Raw genomic sequence first — 16,414 nt, forward strand, 5'->3', positions numbered from 1 at the left:
CAAGGCCAGACCTATAAAACCAATGGCTGACCTGACCAAACCATTGAGTTGGAAAAATGGACAAAGAGGGGCCTAATTTTACATCTGCTGAGACCCATGCACTGCTGCTGGGTGTAAGGAACAATTATGACTCCATAGTTGATAGCTTTAACAGAGAGGGTGGAGCGACTAAAGTAAAGAGCGGAATATGGATGGAAGTTACAGACAATGTGAATGCCACAGGATCTGGACACAAGAGGACGGTGGACCAAATGAGGTTGAGGTGGAAGAATTTGAAGCAGCAAGCTACCAAAGACCACAGCCAGGCTAAAAACCCACAGACGGGTAACAAACCACATAAAAGGGGACAATACACAGATGTGGTACTTGATATCGTGGTCAGCAGTCACAATCTTTACATGGAATACCAAACGTTGTACTGGATGGTGAGTCGCAGGTATGTGTGATTTTATCCTTGTTCCTATAGAACTACAATTATTATCTTGTATAATTGTTATTTTCATAGTACTACAATGGCTATATGTCTTACATAGCATCCTAGTACTACAATTTTCCAGGTTGCATGCTTGTGATCATCTTATTAAGGGGTATAAAGTATATTGAATAGCAAGAAATGAATCTTGGTGTTATATTTGATCAGGATTTATCCTTTAACGCCCACATAAAATCAATTTCAAGGACCGCCTACTTCCATCTACGTAACATTGCAAAAATCAGGCATATCTTGCCTCAAAACGATGCAGAGAAACTAGTCCATGCATTTGTTACTTCAAGGCTGGATTATTGTAACTCTTTATTATCAGGGTGTACCAAGAAGTCAGTCAAGTCGCTTCAGCTGATTCAAAATGCTGCGGGTCGTGTACTAACCAGAGTTAGGAAAAGGGACCACATTACTCCTGTTCTGGCTGCCTTACACTGGCTCCCTATAGAACACAGGATATAATTTAAAATTCTTCTTCTCGCCTACAAAGCCCTTAATGGGCAGGCGCCATCTTACCTTAAAGAACTCATTATACCCTACTGTCCTACTAGGGCATTGCGTTCCAAGAATGCAGGGTTGTTGGTTGTTCCTAGAGTCTCTAAAAGTACAATGGGAGCCAGAGCCTTTTCTTATCAAGCTCCACATTTGTGGAATCAGCTTCCAGTTTGTGTTCGGGCGGCAGACACCCTATCCGTTTTTAAGAGTGCGCTTAAGACCTTCCTTTTTGATAAAGCTTATAGTTAGGGCTGATTAGATTCAGCCCCTAGTTTTGCTGATATAGGCTTAGTTTGTCGGGGGACATCTTACTTCTTCCTTCTCTCTGTCTATACCTGTGTACTCTCATGTTCCGATTAACCCAGCTTCCCCAAATGTCTTTCTTTTTGGTGTCTATATACGCCGGGATCCGGAGTCATGGATGATCCTGCGCTCCTCTGTCCTGGATCGCGAGCCCTGGATCTTGAGTCGTGGCTGTGGTCCTGGATCATAGGTCCTGGATGGATATCCTCGTGGATTCATCTTCCTATTATACACACATGCATTTCCAAACGTTTGGACTACCTATGTTGCAAATGTATTATCTTTTCAATTTACACACGGCATCTATTGCACGTCTGTCCGTCCTGGGAGAGGGATCCCTCCTCTGTTGCTCTCCCTGAGGTTTCTCCCATTTTTCCCTTTAAACTGTGGGTTTTCTTCGGAAGTTTTTCCTTGTACGATGTGAGGGTCTAAGGACAGAGCGTGTCGTATTGTCATACTGATATTTTGTACAAACTGTAAAGTCCACTGAGACAAATGTAACATTTGTGATATTGGGCTATATAAATAAACATTGATTGATTGATTGATTGATATTGATAAACGCACCTGATGTGACACACACCATTGAAGATGAGGTCCTCCTGACCCATGTGGATCCAGAAGCTGGACCTTCAGCCAGGCCTGATGACACATTGCAAGAGCCACCTCTAAAGAGAAAATGCAAGCGCACCAGAAAACCAGAGCAGAGGGATGATGCCTACGAGACTCTGCTGAGCCGTGAAACGGAGAGGGCAGAGATGCAGATCCGTCTGGCCGAAGAACAAATACAGCTGTGCCGGCTTCAGCAAACTGAAACCTCACTGAGAATTCAGCTCCTCAAAGCACGCCTGGATGATCCAGCTGCCTTTGAATGAATGCTTTATTGTTGTTACCCTAGTGGGAGTATTTTTTTTAATTACAATTTCATTATGATTTGATGTCCTTTATGTATTTAAAAATATAATTAAACATTATAGATGTCTCTGCAATGTGGTCTCTTGTCTTCCTTGTATTATTTTTCATATCCACTAGATGGCGATCGGTAGGATTAAAGCACTGATATTCAGGACCTAGTCATCTTGAAAAATCGTAATCTGGATCAGACTGATCCTATCCTGAATTGCTTTGAACTCCAGGGACAACATTTGGCCGACTTGTCTGATCCTGGATCACAAAAAATGGGATTTCAAAATCGGATCGGATCTGATTGAGATTAAAAGCTTTGAACTCTTGGGCCCAGAAGACTACAAGTTTGAATATGAAAACATTCGAGGGGCTTCGAGTTAGGCAAAGGTGATCTACCACAGCTCGTTATGTATTAAATAATACATGTAATTGTAATTCAAAGTAATACTTCCATTTACAATATCTTCTTGAGTGATGTGTAATAATGTACAGCCTTAAGATGTGTTTCTATACATTTGGTAAAATATATTTTTTCAATGATGCACAGAGCTTGTTTTTTTTCTCCAGATCTTGACAACATATCATCACTCTTATAGTCGTTATAAAAGACTAGCATCACCCATTTATTTATTTTGGCTACTATCTATTTGTTTGACATTGTTTTCACCATGAGGACTGAAGGAAGGATGCTTGCCCTCATACGGGATGTGGAGGAGCTCAACCGCTCAATCTGACAGCCGCAGAGCGTAGTGCGAGACACGATCAATTAGATGGAGACAACAATACAGATAATATCACCTCCTCATTCAAGAGCTAATGATAGATGGGGTCTGGAACCATGGGCTCATTTATGCATTTACATGAAGTGGTTAACACTTTGTATTAAAATTGGGCGCGTAAATCAACAATTCAAGCGGCCAGTGTTTTTCTTTCTGGACGGAGGAGAAAATGAAAATGTTATTAACTTCATTTCAGATACAGTAGCAACGCGTTCCTTGACATAGTAAATGTAATAATATTACCAAAACCCTTTTAGTAACATAATATATTACTTTGCACTCTAAAACTGTTTCTTATTTGCAAACTGTGTTCACTGCATTTTATACACGGAAATATCATACACAGTCAAAAATGTAGAAAACATTATATAGAACAGCTCTTACAATTTGTAATTAATACAAAACCTGTTTAGCCATTATTCTTCAGTGCAGAATGAATGCAGTAAAACAATAACCATGGTTACAACTGAGAATACAATATGGCCATGAGCCTTAGGTCAATTATCTGAATAACAGGTGCAGAGCTGCGGGTCTAACTGGTAAAGGTTTAAAGTAGAACAAATTGTAAAAGTGTAAAGGGTGTATTCATGGATACAGAGTCTCTCTGTCGGTTGTGGTAGTGCTCTTAATAATTGTGGTCTTAAAGGATAGGTTTGATTTTTTTCTTACTGTAGAAAAGTCTACTTTATTGAGGTTTTCTTTGCTTTTTGCAGGATAAAAGAGTTGCATCTGTCAATGCCGCCTGTGAAACATTACCTTTATAGAGATGGAAAAGTGGGCGGTCGAATCCAGGATCATTGCAAAGCAAAATACATTCAAAGGTTTAACCTTAGCTTATAGGAGGCTAAAGTCTTGGAATAATCTATATCTATATTTCAACTATTATAATTATTATTGTATTATATTGTGTATCCTTTTTGTGTCAAACCCTTAATTCCAGTATGGTAAGAGTAGGGTTGGCAAACGGTGGAAGCTTTTTCTTTACAGAAATAAAACCTCTTGTTTTTTCAGCACACATCTAGTGTGGAGACAATGCAGTTGAATGCATTAAAGTCAAAGTAATAACAGCAGTAATAAAAAGCCAACTACATGCTAAACGTGCAGCAGAGAATCTGTGCCAAAGCAAAGGTGAGTTCTAGCATCGCCGTTTTACTGCAGATTGCCTGTGAGGAGGTGAAGCACAGACAATTTACTCGCTTCTCCAACGCCTGATGTGAGCTTTATAGATGGCAGCCACCTCAGGATGGATGCTGTTTCAAAGATGACAGCTCATCAACATGAGTGACAAGTGTTACGGTAGAAAATGACCAACTGCGGTGGAGGGGAGCAGGACAAGCATCACACTTCCTGCCTTAGGGCATTCAAGTTTGTAAATCAGAAGAAATTGTATCATTAATAAACAAGATTTCTCATTTCGAACATAATCCCTACATAGGTGTGTGACCTTTACCTGTACAGTCCTGGAATACATTACCAAAAAATACTTGTTTATCCTCTCAAATAAAAAAAAAATGTGAAAGCCAAGAAAAAGGTTTGACAATGTCAATGCAAGTTAGTGAAGGATGTGTAAAAAGGGGCAAAAAACAACAGGAGTAATTTATTGTACCGAAGTATTTTAATTTGTTATACATTTTAGTATTCAATAAGACTGGAGAAACTCTATTTTCAGATCAGCCTTTATTTACATGTCTCCACCTTTACATGTTGCACTGTAGCTTTTTAAAAATCCTTGCAGAGCAGACCTGTAAGCAGGGCCGCCCCTGGCCAACTTGGGGCCCCAAGCGACATTGTGAGATGAGGCCCCAACTGACAGGAGTGAAAAAAATGTGTTTGGAAACAAAGTAGGCTACTTTGCAAATATAATTCCTGTTTATTATTATTATCAACACAGTTACTTTTGTATACAGTGAGGTAAATGGTAAATGTGCATGTATGTCGTTCAGTATGCGTCTGCATTTCCTGCCAAATACTAGCCTCAAAAAGATTAAAATATAATTAATGCAAATAAACTTCTACAAATAATAATCATAATCAATTCAATAATATAAATACTATATTATTTTATTATAATATAGTTGTAATATAGTCAAGACAAAACATGCTTATGACATGCTCAAAAACTGATATTTCTTAAATCTGTATTCAAATGTAGTTCCCACTGTCAGCAATGTATCAACATCAACTACACACACATTTCTATCAGTATTTCTCTGTGTTGTGGTTGACATGATGATGACTGTTAGGAGTTAAGGGGAGAGGCTGAGCATCACCATGAAATGTGCAAATTGACATACAAATGAATAAAAGGGGCACAAATGCTCCATGTTTTGTTATGTTATGTAAGCCAACTAGACAGACAGTTTATCACTCTTCCTCCTGTACATTAGCAGATAAAAGGAATAACATACTTGAATGAATGGTAAATAAAGAATGCTGGAAATAACTGCATCTCCATTAGCCTATATGCTGCAGAGACTGCCTTCTTCATGTCGTGAATTGCAGCTGATGTTTTAATATGGTAATTGACAATTTTACTTATACAACATTCGCAAGTTGTACATTTGACTCATACAATAATAACCCACCTTCGAGTGATGCTCTAGTTTCTTCATGTTTTGTTTTTTGCGCCGGACTGAAACTGTCTTTTCACCGACATCTCTTTACCTGCACTAGTGGCCGTATCAAAGCCGTGATTGGTCAGACTCAGATGTCGATACATTACAACGGTGTTGGGTTACAGACATGCTCCCCTTGTCATCTCTCACTTTCACTCTCGCAGGGGGTGCGCGGAGAACTGAGCGGAGAAATGCGCACAGCAGCTGAGGCCCTCTGCGCAAGGCGGGGCCCCCTGCGCAAGGCGGGGCCCCATGCAGCCTGCGTGATTGGCCTGTATGAAGGGGCGGCCCTGCCTGTAAGCCATTGTGTTGCCTCCCAACTAAATGTTCTTAGTGAATTTAAGCTCCCTCTCATAAGTAGGGTTGGGTACCGAGAACCGGTTCCGGTTCGAAACCGGTTCCAACATTTCGATTCCAACGGCATCATTTAGAAATGTGAATTTCGGTTCCGCTTTTCAATGCCTGAGGAAATGTTTCTCGCCGCTCTCCGTAGCCTACTGTATGACTGTGGCGAGGCGGGAAATGTAGCGTTGTACCTACACTTCCTACAGCGTAACCTGAGACCAGGGCCGGCCCGTTGCACTAGCATTATAGATGTTCGCCTAGGGCGCCAGATCTGTGGAGGCGCTGCCCTGACAGCTCTGGGAGGGAAAACAAATGTTTTGACCGTTGGTGCTCATCCTAATTTTCGGCCTTGATGTAACAACATTCATAATTAAGTAAATGTAACACCCTTTTTCACCCCGGTTACACGTTTCATTCGCCCTGTACGATGGGCGCTGCAAGTGATGAAAATGGGGGATGTTGGCTTATCTGGCACCCGCAGGTCACAGCCAAAGTGCGAGTGAGCGAGGGAGAAAGGGAGGGTGCACTGGAACCGGCGCTGTTGTTATTAGCATCTGGTGCTAGCTGCTCTAATGGAAGAAGAAGATGTTTCTACAATGATGTTGAGGGAGAGTCCTCTCCAGTCAGACTGAGGCTGATAACTACAGCTCAGTGAGGTAAAGGACTCTGAGGGTTTAGATAGTTCACTTTAGTCTAAGTTATCTCAGTGGGTCTCAAACGTTTTGATCACAATTTATGTAAACACATATTTCCAAGGCACTCCTTTATAATTATTGGGATAAAACAGGTTTGAAATCATTCCAATGTATACTATAGGACAGTAAACCAGACATATCGTTTTAAACTGGAGAGATAAAAAAATATGCATAAATAAAATAGTAAAATAAGATACGAATGAACAACAAAAATAAAATACGTTACATGTATTTGTTATTGGCTATGGGTTATTGGTTATGCTCACATACTTATTTAATTATTCAAATGTAAACCGATCTTTTTCATATGGGTGTTTTGAGTTGTACCCCCTAGATCTAGTCTCTAGTAATTCTGCTTAAAGTGCACCAGATTGAAGCATTTTGCTTTAAAATGTTCAAACATTTCTTCCTGGTATGCATGAGAAGGCAGATATGCTTGTTCTCATTCATAACCAGTGTTGTGCTAGTTACTGAAAACCAGTAACTAGTTACCATTACTAGTTACTTCATTTCAAAAGTAACTCCGTTACTTTACTAGTTACTAGACCAAAAAGTAATGCGTTACTGTGAAAAGTAACGTTTTGTTACTTACAAAATGGCTCCCATTCATGCCCTTATAGCCTTCCTTTCAGTACTGTTATTGCATTGGAGAATAATACAATCTGTTGATCAACTTGACATGCATTATATGCAATCTGGATTGCATCGATATTAGCTGGCTTTCCATTTTTGTATATTCTTTCTCCAGGTAGTTAGAAAAAGTTTTCTGCTCCATATGCCGTGTGCCGCCCGGACATGCTATCATGCTAACTAGCTCCCTGAAAGCGGGTGACTCCACTGTAGCAATAGCCTGCATGTGTTCTACAACATACCGTGCAATGGCTTTATCGACTTTCCCCTGGCTAGCAGTCCCTTGGTTAAAATCCAGCCGCTGTTGCTTAGGTGGAGGTGGAGTGGCGTCGGCTGAGTCTCTGTGGTCTTAGCTACTAGCTTCGTCCCAGCATGTTGTTTTTGCAGATGTTTTAAGAGATTTGAATTACTGGTTTGGGCAGTAGATAGGATCTTTGACCCGCCAAGACACAACTTACATTTAACAGAAACTTTATTTTCTTTGTGCTCGACAAAAGTGAAATAGTGAGAATATCTCCAGGTGGAGAAACTAGACTTGAGCTCCGCCGCCGCCATGCTAGTCTTGTTAGTAAACAACACAAACACGCCCACAGCGCGTCTCCGCATGTGACACAGGAAGTATCTAAGTACATTTACTCAAGTACTGTACTTAAGTACAGTTCTCATCTCTGTTCGCCTGGCTGTTGACTATATAAAAAAACTAACGCAGTAACGGAGTAACGCACCATGTAGTAACGGTAACTGAGTTACTGAATTAAAAAAGTAATGCGTTAAAGTACTAGTTACTGACAAAAATAACGGTGTTACAGTAACGCGTTACTTTGTAACGCGTTAGTCCCAACACTGTTCATAACACTCCGTTCGATGTCTCACTATGGGATGCGCCTCATCGCGGAGCAAACAGAAGCATCAATCTCATTACGCCAATCCTGATTGGCTGATGATCTTAACGTCAGCGTCAGGGAATTCACCCCCTATAAGTAGCTTGCGCCACGACGTATGCGTCATTCAAACACCTCTTCTCGCTTCAGAGCACATCTCTATAGTAGCCGGACAAGCTTAACGGTCCACAGACTGAACCCAAATATAACCATTTCGGTCGACGGGCGCTCGCCGGCTACTCCTTCTGCTTTGTAGGAAGACGGTAATACTAACGCCAGTTAGTATTGAAATCGACCTCGCCGTTCTCTTTCCCCGGAAAGTAGGGTAGGTCTGATTTTTTAAAGTTAGCAACACACCTGTTGCTAGCTCGCTCCCTCACTATCGACACCACGGTAGCGAGGAAGTTTTTTCTTCTCTCTTCCCCACGGAGGAGGAAAGGATTAAAGGAGCATACTGTCACACCAGTCAGTATTCTCCGGGAATAAAAGACCCACACCGTCCTTTTCTCCGGATTAAGGACAGGGTGGTAACACTTTTTTTCTCCCAACTTACCTGTTGAGAGCGGGTTCTCTCCACGCCACGAGGCGAACAAGATGGACGCCTCTCTCCCTCACACCAGAGGAGTCAGGGACTCGGTGGCTCGACTCTGTGGCTGCGGGTTGAAGATCTCGGGCACAGACACACACCAGGTCTGCTCGTCCTGCCTCGGGCTGGAACACGCCCGAGGCGCTATCGACAACCCCGGCTCGTGCGGACATTGTGTCCGCTTCACCGTGAAGAGCCTCCGCCGACGGCTAGCACGCCAAGCTAACCTGTCGGAGCAGGACTCCCCCATGTCCACTGACCTGCTGGCCGGCAGTCAAGACGCGGGGGCGTCCGCCGCAGAGAGTGAACCCCCTCTCCGTGTCGGCTCATTATCTGCGATGGCTGCAGAATCGGAATCCCGCGCTCTGGCAGGCCGGGACCCGGTGACGGCAAGACACGCGGGAACGGGACCCCACGCTTTACCGAGCTGGGGCTCCCGGTTAGACCTCACCATGGTCTCACCCGCGGAGGATGTCCTCGAGCTGGACTACGATGAGGACGAAGAGGACGCCTCGGTGTTCCTCCTGTCCGAGTCGGATGAACATGAAGAGGACATCTTCATGTCATCGGCTCAGGCTGCAAAGCCTGGAGCGAGGGCTGCTCTCCCGGGCGATAGCACACCAGCTTCGCCCTGTCTGAGCATGGACCTGCAGGCCGTGTGGAAACACGCCGCGGCCAGACTCGACATCCCATGGCCTGAAATGACCTAGGAGACCTCCAGGTCCCGCTACGAAGGGAAACATTTTCCCCAAGCAGCGCGGACGAAGAGGCAACTCCTTCCGGTCTTCCCGGAGATGTTGGATGAGGTGTCGGTCTCGTGGAGAGACCAGCCCTTCAGCAACAAGGTCCCAATCCAGGGTGCCTCCTCCCTAGACTGTGACGGAATGGAGAAGCTCGGCCTGCTCCGCATACCGCCCATGGAACCGCTGGTAGCGGCCCACCTCCTACCGAGGATGGGCCCGTCACCAAGCAGCAACCCCACGCTGCCAGCAAAGTCGGACCGATTTCAGTCGACAATGACTGAACGGTAGTCCACGGAAGTCCACGGTTCCCCAGCTCTAATTGTGTTCCCGCCGCCTCGAGAGATGCCTCAACACCATCCTCAAGTCCGCACAAACACATGTCACATATTTGTTGATTTTTCTGTCATAAAACATTTGCCGCTGACGCATCCAGGCTTCAGGCCGAGGGCGCAGCTCAAAAAAATGAAAAGAAAAACAATAAAACCAATAAACAGCCCGTCAACTGTTCCCCTTCTGAGAGCAGCTACGGCATCTCTCAAAAGGCGGATTACAGGCGGGTCTGTGAAGGCACCACCGCCAAGCGCATGCGCAGTGCCGGCTGGGGCTTTAAAGGCACCACCGTCACGCGCATGCGCAGTGCCGGCTGGGGTTATGAAGGCACCACCGTCATGCGCATGCGCAGTGTCGGTGGGGATTGTCGAAAAGGGGCACCACTGTGTTCAGACACTAGAGGTCCCCATAACACAACAAAGAGAGACTCAGAGGGGAAGAGACGTGACATCTCCACTGGCTCTAAGGAGCATGCAGTGGAATATGCTCACATCATCTGCTTGGGTTTTCAAGACAGTAACACGGGGCTACAGACTCCAATTCGCTGTCACCCCCCCTCGCTTCTCGGGCATTCTGCATTCGCAGGCCCGAGGAGAGTCAGCCCATATTCTGAAGAGAGAGATTCTCTCACTCCTAGAAAAGAGGGCTATATCTATTGTACCCGCCGAGCAGAGTCAGGGCGGCTTCTATTCCAAGTACTTCCTCGTTCCCAAACGGGGAGGGAACGGAATTCGGCCAATACTTGATTTGAGGGCTCTGAACAAATATCTAAAAAGATATAAGTTCAGAATGCTCACTCACACATCTCTGCTGCGGCTCGTGCGACAAGACGACTGGTTTACATCAGTCGACCTGAAAGATGCGTATTTTCACATCCCAGTATATTACCCACACAGGAAATATCTGAGATTCGCATTTCAGGGGATCTGTTATGAATACAGAGTACTCCCCTTCGGTCTGTCTCTCAGTCCAAAGGTGTTTGTACGATGTACGGAAGCCGCGATAGCCCTGTTAAGACAACAGGGTATTCGCCTGGCGACCTACCTAGACGAATGGCTGCTTCTCGCACAGTCGGAGCAGGAGGCTGTTACGCAGACAAATGTCCTCGTAAAGCACCTGCTCAACCTGGGTTTCATAATAAACACAGAGAAGAGCATGTTGTGCCCCGCGCAGACTATACTCTTCCCGGGTTTACGCCTGAACTCGGTGCCCTTTTCAGCTCGCTTGTCAGCGGAAAGAGTGAAAGCTTTCAGAGCTTGTCTCACTCTTTTCCAGCTGCGCAAACATGTTCTCTTCAGGTCATGTCTGCGATTGCTGGGGCTCATGGCGTCAGCCATCCTGGTCATACGACTGGGCCATGGCGCGCAGAGAGTGATGGTTACTGTGAAATGCGTAATGGCACTGCGCCACTGGCTGCACCCGACTTTTCTAGTATGAGGTGTGCCTATGGGTGCTGTCCTTTCACGGAAAGTGGTCACCACGGACGCATGTCTGACAGGTTGGGGAGGTATTTATGAAGGTTGCCCGGTGAGGGGTCTCTGGAGCAGAGACCTCCAGCGGGCGCACATAAATTACCTGGAGCTTTTAGCGGTGTTTCTCACCCTAAAACGCTTTCTGACTTTCCTCAGGGGACATCACGTCCTTGTGAGGACAGACAATACGACCACAATATCGTATATTAACCGCCAAGGGGGTTTGCGTTCTCTCCAGTTACACACACTGGCGCGCAAACTGATCCTATGGAGCGGTAGACGTCTCCTCTCTCTGAGAGCGACGCACGTACCGGGAGTGATGAACCTCGGGGCAGATCTACTGTCCAGAGGTATACCACTTTATGCAGACTGGACTCTACATCCAAGGATTGTGAGCCAGCTGTGGGTGCGTTACGGCAGAGCCGCGGTGGATCTGTTCGCATCGAAAGACAATGCTCAGTGTCAGCTGTTCTTTTCGATGTGCGATCTAAATGCACCGTTAGGCGTGGATGCACTCGCGCACGATTGGCCCCCGGGCCTTCTGTACACGTTCCCACCCCTGGCTCTGATACCCCCAACTCTGGCCAGAGTGAGAGAGCAACGCCACACACTTATCCTGATAGCTCCGCACTGGCCAGCTATGTACTGGCTAGCGGAGATATATCAGCTGCTGTGCGGGCAGCCATGGCAGCTCCCACTACGCAGGGACATACTGTCCCAATTGGGGGGGGCGATCTTTCACCCACACCCAGAGCGCTTGGCTCTATGGGCCTGGCCCGTGAGTGGTACAATCTGAATACAGTGTGACATGAAGCTGACCCTGGCAGCTGCCAAGCGAGCCAGTGGCACTCATGCGCTATCTGTACAGTCTTCATGCACTCAGTTCGCCCCAGGGCAAACAGAGTGTGGTTGAAGCCCAACCCTGCCTTTATCTTAAGGCGGTTGGTTCAGGTACCACATTTGACATTAAGGCATCCTCCCCGCCACTGTATTCCTCCGGGGAACAGCGGCCGGATTTGCCGTGTCCAGCCCGTGCTTTACGCACGTACAGGGACAGATCAAGGGTGCTTCGTCATAATGACCAACCCCTTGTGTCCTGGGCTAACCCTTATAAGGGCAAGCCTGTTACTAAGCAACGGCTCTCCCACTGGTTTGTGGAAGCAATTGCTTTGGGGCCCATACGAGTCAGAGTTCGCAGGCACCCTCGGGTCCGCGAGCTCTTTCGACTCAGGGTCTGGCTGCATCCTGGGCTCTGTCCAGAATGTCTCCCATCCAAGACATTGGTGCAGCGGCGAGCTGGTCCTCGCCGCTCACTTAACAGGCTGGACGTTCTGCTCCCAGTGTGACTCAAGCAGTGCTGGGCACCTGGTTGAGTCAGAGCTCTACCTGTTAAGTTCTGGTTGGTTTGGTGATTTTCGAGATAAGCTCGTCTGACAATACGGGAGCTACAATTTCCCATAGTGAGACATCGAACGGAGTGTTATGAATGAGAACTATAGGTTACTTACGTAACCCCAGTTCTCAGAGTAACATGAAGTGAGATGTCTCACCAGACGGCCCTCCTTGCTATGGTGAAGCGAGAAGAGGTGCTTATTTTGAATGACGCATGCGTCGTGGCGCAAGCTACTTATAGGGGGTGAATTCCCTGACGCTGACGTCAAGATCACCAGCCAATCAGGATTGGCGTAATGAGATTGATGCTTCTGTTTGCTCCGCGATGAGGCGCATCCCATAGTGAGACATCTCACTTCATGTTACTCTGAGAACTGGGGTTACGTAAGTAACCTATAGTTTTTCTCAACAAGAACTTAATCTTTTTTTTTACCCTGCTCCTCAAAGAATCGGAATTGAGAACCGTTAAGAACCGGAATCGAAAAGTAGAATCGGAATCGGAATCAGAATCGTGGAAATTAAAACAATACCCAACCCTACTCATAAGCATTGAATGTGTTTAGGTCTTTTATTATAAGAGGTAAAAATGTGGTCTCTATTCTCAGATTTAAAAATGTAGTGCCATATTTCGCTTCGTGAGTTGGCTTTCTGAACCACACATAATGAACTATGATCTGTAAGAATAAGAGCTGCGTTCATGTCAGAGAAAAATTGCCCGCATAGCCTACAGCGAGCCAAAGCAGCACACACAATTCTCTCTAACATAAACTATAGTAAAAATGTGGTAATGAATAGTTTTTAAGAGCAGGGTGTTCTGATATTTGTTCACAGTAGCTTAACCTGGGTAGGAACAACAATAACTTAATATTAGCTGTTTTACTCTGCCTTTCTGATAGCACTGAGATCACGGTTTGTAGTTCAAATTGTTATTGGGATGCACGATATTGGTTTTTTGAAACTGATACCGATACCGATAACTTCCTGCTTCTCAAGACCGATACCGATAACCGATAATAATATAATATATATATATATTAAATGTACCTGTAGTTTTTGCACACCTGGTGGTAAAAAAAAGACTAGTAGTGAGCAAATGACATGAGCATTACTACTATGAACAAAACTAACCCTGGGGTCGTCTCTGGCAAACTTCTTGCCTTTTTGAAAAGCCTCGTCGATAGGTAAAAGCCCCGGTGCCTTTGCAGCTGGCTTTAGATTCGCCGCTAGTTTAGCAGCGCAGGCGTCTTCGTACGCTTTTAAAACACCATCGTAGCGATGGCGATGTTTCAGGTGACTAATCAGGTTGGAAGTATTATAGCTCGTTGCCTTTTTCCCTCCTCGTGGAACTTCTGCATTGCATTTGTTAATACAAATAGCAAGCGAACTATCTAACTCTGAAACTTTGAAATAGTCCCATACTACCGAGTCCGACGACATGTTTGTTTACTGTCCTGGCTTCACGGCCGCACACCATTTACGTCACAGCTAGGCATGAGTTAGGGAGCGCTGGATTTGTGAAAAACTCCCCTCTTCCTAAACCACTAATACCACAGTACTGGCAAAACGGGAGGAGCCGAGGGAAAAACAAGCACCCCTCATCCCAATCCGCCCACACCGCAGTATTTTTTCTTTTTTTTACCCAAAAAATATATTGTATATTATCGGGGCTATTAATACTTTTATAGGGTTTATCGGGATGACGTCATAATTCCTAATATCGGACCGATAATTATCGGGCCGATAATTATCGTGCACCACTAATTCTAACGGTGGTTGTTTTTGCTTGTGGAGCCAGATCACTAGCAGTCATTATGTTGCCAATGACATATGAACAGGTAGATTGACCTGTGTATTGTTATTTGTTATCACGACAAATTAAATATATATTACTGGTGATGCACTATTTTTTTTTAAAGATTCATTTTGGAAGCTCTAGGGAAAACAGGAAGCAATGAGTCTTTGCCATATGAAAATGCTGGATAGGGAGGGTGTCACATCATAAAGGTGATAATGTGTCAGAATTATGTTCAAAGCTAGTTTGTGCTGACTCCAAGCGGCCAAAAACATGTTACTTGATGCTTGTTTGATTCAAATGTAATAACATTTATATTTATTTACTTTGCCCTACAGTATACATCATTGAATATCAATACAATTCTGTTTCATGAAAATGCTTGTTTGACCTGTATTAGTAGCAAATGTACTTGTTTTCTGTTATCATTTCAATAATAGGCAGTTCAGTCGCTGCAGTGTGTGTGGTATTGCCATTGTATAAGCAGTATATTTTCCAACAACATGTGGACATTAATAAAGCAAACATGCCACAGAAATAAATGAACCCACTCATATGAATCCATTCATATATGGAATCAGTAGGGTTGTATTCTCATGCAGTGTTTATGAACTTAACTGCGACACAGCTGACACGACTGCAGTGATTCATCATGAAATGATTTTCTGTCTGTACAATTATTTATGTGTTTTAATAATGAATAAAGGGAAATGTGTCAGGTTGAGATATGGTCCTAGGTCCCAAATCTTTAAGTTGTAGTTTTATACACTTTGGGCTTTATTGAGACCATAAGTTCAGTCATGAAAAAAAGACCAAAGCTACATTTGTACCCAACGCCCTCTGTAGGAAAAGATGCACAGCATCATGCAAGATTCAATTCATATTCATCACTTCAACACTTGAGGTGACGAATGTGATGTCTCTGATTTACACGACTCTGCTCACTAATGGCACGCTTGAGGGTGACACTGATCAAAGTTACAATCCCAGAATGAAGAGATAACATGGTAAACCATTTCTCCATGTACATAAATGACTGGAGTTGAATTGTGTTTTGGGACACGCATAACCAGGTTTGCAGACCCTTGAGGGTTGTGAGACTTATCTTGGAGAGAAAGCAACAAGGTGGGTAAAAGACATCTAATAGTGTGAGGATTCAGATTGAAAAGGTGTGAGGCAACATATCGTAATATATTTCTTAGGGAACCATCTCCTTATAATACAAGTCACAACATTAATGCAGTTGGTCTGTGTGGGTTTCCTTGTAAGATGGGAACACTGTGTGCACCTTTGGAGCTTTGATTCGTCCCCCACTCCACCCTGGTCACATTTCATGGGGATTTTAGACTGAATCAAATCCAGACCTTTATATTGCACACCTTTCAAACTCACTACACCGGGTTCCCAGTGACACATGTCAGTGTTTTACCTGTTTTCTCAATTCTTTTTTTCTGGGTGGCACACAATTTAACATGGTGCAATAGATATCTTTAAAAATACTATCATCTCAAGTGGGCTTACTGGCCAGATTTATGAAAATCAAATGACACATTGGTGGTGCTGCTCTTATGTAATGTGTGATTGTATCTGTGAAATGAACATCTGATTTATTATTGGACTTCCCATTAGCTGTATGTTACAAGTCAAGCCGCACTTTCAAAGGTGCAGTTTGCTCGGATATCAAAATACAGAAGATGTGAGGTTGTCATAATGAGAAACACAAATATGTACCAACGCTGAAAACACTGCCTTATCCAAGATGTTTGATGACTAAATTCAAATATAGCAAAAACAAGATGACTTTGGTGATATCTTGAATTTTCTCTAGCATGTTTATTTTTTATGAAAATGTCTCAACAAATATTGGATCGATTGTCACCCAACATGGCTGGGACTTCAGTAAGGCAAGGCAATGAAAGGCAAGGCAAGTTTATTTATATAGCACTTTTCAACAGGCAATTCAAAGTGC

Source organism: Gymnodraco acuticeps, unplaced genomic scaffold (genome assembly GCF_902827175.1).
Source record: "Gymnodraco acuticeps unplaced genomic scaffold, fGymAcu1.1, whole genome shotgun sequence".
Taxonomy (NCBI): Eukaryota; Metazoa; Chordata; class Actinopteri; order Perciformes; family Bathydraconidae; genus Gymnodraco; species Gymnodraco acuticeps.